Consider the following 7,169-nt stretch of genomic DNA (forward strand, 5'->3'; position numbering starts at 1 on the left):
AGCCAACTACGGAGCATGATCCGGCCCTGAAGTTCAAATCGGCAGCAGAAACTAAGCTTGTTGACTTCGTACCTGGCGATTCGTCCAAGCAGTTCAGCATCAGTGCCAACTTGGATCCGAAATAGGAAAGCGCGCTCATCGAGTTCATCCGTGAGAATCGAGACATTTTTGCATGGAAGCCCTCTGACATGCCAGGTGTACCGAGGCAACTCGCTGAGCACACACTTAATGTGGATCCTAAATATAAACCGGTGAAACAGTTCCTCTGCTGGTTTAACGAAGAAAGACGCAAGGCGATTGGAGAAGAGGTAGCCAGGCTCTTAGCAGCTGGCTTTATTATTGAAGTTTTTCACCCTGAGTGGCTTGCCAATCCGGTGCTGGTCCTCAAGAAAAACGGCACCTGGCGCATGTGTGTGGATTACACAGATCTTAATAAGGCTTGTCCAGCAGATCCTTTTGCCCTCCCTCGTATTGATCAAATTATTGATGCTACGGCGGGTTGTGAGCGTTTAAGTTTTTTGGATGCGTATTCTGGCTATCATCAGATCAAAATGGCAGTTAAGGACCAGGAGAAGACAGCATTTATAACTCCCCTTGGAGCCTTCTGCTATGTGTCTATGCCCTTCGGGCTCAAGAGTGCCCAGGCAACTTACCAACGGTGTGTACAAAATTGTCTTCACAAGCAGATTGGCCGTAATGTACATGCTTACGTGGATCATATCGTGGTTAAGTCCAGGGAGAAGGAGACTCTGATTGATGATTTGAAGGAAACCTTTGATAACCCGAGAACATACAAGATGATGCTTAATCCAGACAAGTGTGTCTTTGGTGTACCAGCAGGCAAGCTATTGGGTTTTCTGGTGTCCAACAGGGGAATTGAGGCTAATCCGGAGAAGATCACGGCTATCACCTCCCTGGCTAAACCGAAGTGTATCAACGATGTTCAACGCCTGACAGGCCGGATTGCCGCGTTAAGCCGGTTTATCAGTCGTCTTGGTGAGAAGGCAATCCCTTTGTATCAGATGTTGAAAAAAAGGGATCAGTTTGTTTGGAGCTCCGCCGCTAATGAAGCATTTGAGGACTTAAAGCGGCAGTTGGCCAATCCACCTGTGCTCGCCGCTCCCATTGACAAGGAGCTGTTACTGCTATATGTTGCTGCTAATGCTCAGGCGGTCAGCGTGGCTATTGTGGTGGAGCGAGAGGAGGCAGGCAAGGAGCATCCGGTTCCACGACCGGTCTATTATATCAGCGAGGTGCTAATCGAGTCCAAGCAAAGGTATCCGCATTGGCAGAAGCTGGTGTATGGAGTTTTTATGGCAAGCCGGAAGCTTAAACAATATTTCCAAGGGCACCCAATTACGGTGGTCAGTTCTTCTCCTTTGGTAGATATCATCCAGAACCTGGAAGCAACTGGCCGGATTGCAAAGTGGGCCATAGAGCTGGGGCCGTACGGTTTGAAGTATGTGCCTCGGACAGTGGTTAAGTCTCAAGCACTTGTTGATTTCATCAATGATTGGACAGAAATGCAAGCGCCTGAAGAAAAGCCGGATCACACGTATTGGACCATCCATTTTGACGGATCCAGGCAGTTGGAAGGCTCGGGGGCTGGAGTCGTATTAACTTCCCCACGAGGTGATAAGTTTTGTTATGTTCTCCGCTTAATGTTCCCTTATACTAACAATGCAGCTGAGTATGAAGCCTTGCTCCATGGTCTCCGGATGGCTAAGGAGATGAATCTAAGTCGAGTTAAGTGCTTCGGTGACTCAGACCTTGTGGCTCAGCAAGTGTCTGGCACTTGGGACTCCAAGGACCCACTCATGGTAGCGTATCGTCGGGAGGTGGATACTGTTGCAGGTTATTTCAAAGGCTACCAGGTGGACCACGTGGACCGGCGGAAAAATGAAGCGGGGGACGCTTTAAGCCGGCTGGGCTCTCAGCGCAAACCGGTCCCGCCCAATGTTTTTCTGGATGTGCTGCACAACCCGTCGGTCAAGATCCCTGCTGAAGAGGATTTGGCTATTCCTGATCTGGAGGCTCAATTGGTGGCGGCTCTTCATGTTATTCCGGATTGGACGCTTCCTTACCTGGCGTACAAGAACCGGGGCGAGTTGCCAGAGGATGAGATTCTGGCCCGGCAGATAATCCGGCGATCCAAGTCCGTGGCTATCATCAACGGCGAGTTGCATCATTGCAGTGTATCAGGAGCTTTTCAATGCTGCGTGTCTCCTGAAGAAGGCCGTGAAATTTTGCGTGAGATCCACGAAGGAGATTGTGGTCACCACGCCGGTTCAAAGTCTCTGGTGGCTAAAGCGTTTTGCCATGGCTTCTATTGGTTAACTGCTCATCCTGATGCGGAGGATCTGGTCAGACGATGCGATGGTTGCCAAAGGTTTTCAAGACGTGCTCATGTACCGGCTCAAGAATTGAGAATGATTCCAATTACTTGGCTGTTTGCGACTTGGGGGCTGGATATGGTTGGGCCTTTCAAAAGGTCCAAAGATAAGAAGACCCACCTGCTGGTGGCGGTTGACAAGTTTACAAAGTGGGTGGAGGCAGAACCTGTTAGCAAGTGTGATGCGGCCACAGCGGTTCAGTTCATCAAAAAGGTGATTTTCCAGTTTGGCTTTCCGCACAGTATTATCACAGATAATGGTACCAATTTGTCCAAAGGTGCTATGAAGGAGTTCTGCGAACGGGAGCACATCCGGCTCGATATTTCATCAGTGGCACATCCACAGTCCAGTGGTCAAGCAGAAAGAGCTAATCAAGAGATCTTGAGAGGCATCAAGCCCCGGCTCATGGTTCCTTTGCAGAGAACGCCGAGTTGTTGGGTAGAAGAATTACCATCTATGTTATGGAGCATCAATACAACACCTAACAGATCAACAGGATACACACCGTTCTTCATGGTTTATGGAGCGGAGGCGGTTCTCCCCAGTGATATCCGTCATGATTCACCTCGTGTAACGGCTTATATTGAAACGGACAATGAGACAGCACGGCAAGATGCTTTGGACCGGTTGGATGAAGAGCGTGACATCACAGCCGCCCGATCGGCGATTTACCAGCAGGATCTTCGTCGTTATCACAGTCGCCGAGTCAGAACCAGAACCTTTCAGGAAGGAGATTTGGTGCTTCGGCTCATCCAAGATCAGACTGATATGCATAAGTTATCCCCACCTTGGGAGGGGCCTTTCGTGGTCAGCAAGAATCTGCACAACGGGTCGTACTATCTGATCGATATTCGAGAGCATAAAGACTCACGTACATCAGAGGAGGAGACTAACAGGCCATGGAACATAGCTCATCTTCGGCCTTACTATACCTGAGCCATTAGCTATACTTATGTACATATTACGACAATGTATATATTATGATTAAATATAATAAACCGGAACCTCAGATAAAGCGGGGTATCTGTTCTTTTACATCATGTGAGGTTACATGGATTTGCTCTAAAGCGGCCTCCGGTTTACCCCTTGAGTTCGCTTTTTAAAAGCATCATGTTATATCACTTGGGGGTTTGGTCGTGTCCGAACCAATACCATGCCTCTTGATAGGCGAGAGCCACCAGATCACTTGGGGACTTGGTCATGTCTGAACCAGTCATGCCTCTTGATCGGCTTAAGGCCATAGAATCACTTGGGGGCTTGGTCGAACCCGAACCATGACCATGCCACTTGATCGGCATAAATGCCACGGTTTCATTTGGGGACCTCGCTGACTAGAACCATAGTTACACCTAACGGGAGCTTGGTCGTGTTCGGCCATGGTAACACCATCTGATCAGCTCAAATAAACCTTTTTTTGCAACGTTTTGTCATTGCACCTGATTTACACTTTTCTTTGAAGGGGTTTTTTTGCTTTTTATTGCGTTTTTTAAACCGACAAAGTTTTTTAACCAATCAATTGACGGAACACAGTTCACGTCAATCCGGAGACTATTTGCCCGGTTTGCTCCTTATTGTTAACATCCTCTTATGGAGTAACACGATGTTTATTATAACTCGGCACGGTTTACATGGTAAACCAGAGCCATATATATACAAGAGCTGTTATCTCCTCAATAGTGTGGGTTTGCAAAACTCCGCTTCAAGATCGGCCAAGCCAACTTCACGCTCAATGATGGCAGGTATTATGTATTTCAAAAATTTGATCATTTTGTTTTGGATGTTTTGATTTCATATATGCAGACATCATATTCCGCCTGACGGTACAACCGCGGTGGCACTTGATGAATTTCTCATTTCAGAAAGTGCTTTAGAAAGTTCATCACCACAGGAAGAACAAATTATGCACGAAGGCATATCAATGTCAAAAGTATCAACTAGCCTATTACAAGGCAACATGGTGACTATAATAATATAATTGTTTTTCGCTAAGGAGAGGCACTTTTAAAACCGGCTTCCGGTTCAAGCTTGGTCACCAGCCTGGCCTAATGGTTATGGGTCATCCTACGCCGCTTCAGCCTCCGTTTCTCTACCCAGTGGCTGGAAGTCCACAGTTGTCCAGTCGATTCCCATTAATGCTTGAAAAACAGCTTCATCATGGATCAGCAATGATGGGTCAATATCGGGAGCGTAAGTATGCTTACGGATTGGAGGGATCAGATTTTCCGATTCATGGATTGGTGCAGCTATTCTCTTGTTCTGACTGTCATATTAGGCTTGATAATGAGACAAATCTGCTTCTTCAGCTAATTGACAAGCTAGCGGACGTACCTCCCGGTTTATTGCTCGCAGATCCGCTTCACCAAATTCTGACCCGTCTTCCTTCAAGCTAGGATAGCCCTGAGCCGCTTAAATAGGATCAAAATCCGGCACCCAGGCTTTTGCCGGGATTAAGGCATTGATTGCACCGGTTCGATCAGCAGATTTCTTCAGCTCTTCAACCCGGGCAGGAAGCACCGACAGTTTCATCAGAGTATCTTGAATCAAAGTGGGCGCCGGTTTGTTATGAGATGCGGTACAGATGATCCGCTGGGCACCAGTATACAATTGTTCAACCAATGTATAGGTGGCTTTCAGTTTTTTCCGCACATCTGACCCCAAGTGACCAATACGTGTCCCTGAAATACCATAAAGGGTTAATAAACCGGCGACTCTGTAAGAAGGCAGAGCCAATTCAGAAGGCAAACTGGCTTACCAAAGATAGCAGTAGTCATGGCATGCACGTGCCGCTTTATGCTGGTCAGTTCATCCGCCACTGGTTTTAGTGCAGCCTCGGCATCCTCTGCTCATTTGATCAAAGCGGACTTTTCAGTGGCCCAATCCGCCCGCTTCTTCTTGAAGCTCTCCTTAAGTTGTTCCATGGCGCTTAAAGCGCTGGCCAATTCCTCTTTTGCTTTGGAGGTTTCAGCCTGTTGTGTTTTCAGGTGTCGGAGTAAATGCCCACGGGTAGCCTAGCCGGCTCCCCCTGGGTCTTCTGAAAAATTACAAGCCGATCCGGCCCTCGAGAATCCAAGACGTGGGGCCTCCTTCCCCTTGCCGGCTATCTCCCAGGCCGGCTATCGAAAGGCGACCTGACTTTAGCCCTCATGAAGAAAGCCGCGGGAGGGCCGGCTCCGAGAAGCCGACCACGAGAAGGCCGACTCCAAGAAGCCGGCTCCCACAAAGCGGTCAAGATCGTACCCTCGAAGTCTGCATCCACATAACGGCGATGTGACGGGGCGTGGCTACAGTAAAGCCTGCCACCCCCGAATCTCGGAGCACGCCTGGCACAGTGCGTCGTACGGGTGGCCATGGCCCGTCCGGCACGGCACTGTTGCCATGTTGACCCTGATGTCACCCACGACGGGCTGCCAGTACAGCCCACGGGCGGCGGGCCCCTTCGGGCAGAGAGACACCCGAAGGCGGCCAGGCCTCCCCTAGTCGGCCCGAGACAGAGCCGGCTCTCCACAGCCGGATTGCCACCTCCCTCGAAGGAGACGCCCCATTAAGGAGACAAGACGCGTTGAGGCTACAACGATCACCGGTCGGACGGCGGCACTGTAGCCACGCCCACCTCGGCGAAGCCCTCATCACTAGGATTGAGCAACAGTAACCAGCCACCGACAAGGCCCTGGACAGTGGGGCCTGCCTGTCGACCAAGGAGCCGGCAGCCGGCGGGCCCCACCAGCCGGCGAGTGTAGTCACAGACGGCTGGGCCCCACGCCCAGCCGGATTACCATTATACCCCCGAGGGGTAGGCCTATATAAACCCCCCGGGACACCCATGCAAAGGGTTGATCCAAGCTAGTTCTAGACACCACATAGAGAGGGGAGGAGGGCTAGCCATGCTCTACTTCTTCTTCTCACAAAGCAGCTCAAGGAGCATCGTGTAGCTACTTGTTCATCTAGTGATCATGTGGAGACCCCGCAGAGCAGCAGTAGGGGTGTTATCTCCACGGAGAGCCCCGAAGCTGGGTAAGATTCGCCGGCGTGCATGTCTTCGCCTCATACCGCTTCCAGGCACCGGCGACGTCTTACTGGCTCCCACAATGATAAGCCACCCATTTGCATATGTCGCACCTACCACCCAACATTTGGCGCCCACCGTGGGGCCAGGTGCACCATCGCCCGGAGACCTGTTCTGGACGGGAACCCTCTTCCTCCCCAGTGAGCGTAGCCAGCCCGGCATGCCCGATGGCGCTTGCCACGACGCGCTGCAAGGCGTCGCCAACGTCTGCGCAGCGAGCGACCTCGCCGATCTCCTTGACAAGACCCTCATCTCCGACGAGCTCGCCTCTGACGCGAGCACCGACCACCTCGTCAACCTCCTCGGCCAGCTCCATGTCTCCGGCGAGCCTGCTGTGGACTTGGAGTCGGTTGGCTCCACCGATCCGATCCCTGTCGACTCCGACACGGCCTCACTCGACACTTTCCCCTCCGACGTCACGATCTACAACGACCCGCTTCCCCGGGCCGATGGCTGCGACGCTGTCACCACCGAGGTGATGGTCATCGGCCACGGCGACGCTTCTGACAAGAGCGCCCACGACGCCCCGCATGCGGCGGTCCACGACTTGACCATCCCCCTCCCGGACGATGCCGACGCCGAAGCACTGGAGGCTCGCCGCCTCGTCCTCCTCGTGGAGGGCCGGAAGTTGGCTTCCATGAGATGCCTCACTGAGGCCCACCGGCGCGAAGCCGACCGCGCCGCCTTTGGCACGCCGCCCCCAGGCGGGCCCA

This window comes from Triticum urartu, chromosome 2, assembly GCF_003073215.2.
Source record: "Triticum urartu cultivar G1812 chromosome 2, Tu2.1, whole genome shotgun sequence".
Lineage (NCBI taxonomy): Eukaryota > Viridiplantae > Streptophyta > Magnoliopsida > Poales > Poaceae > Triticum > Triticum urartu.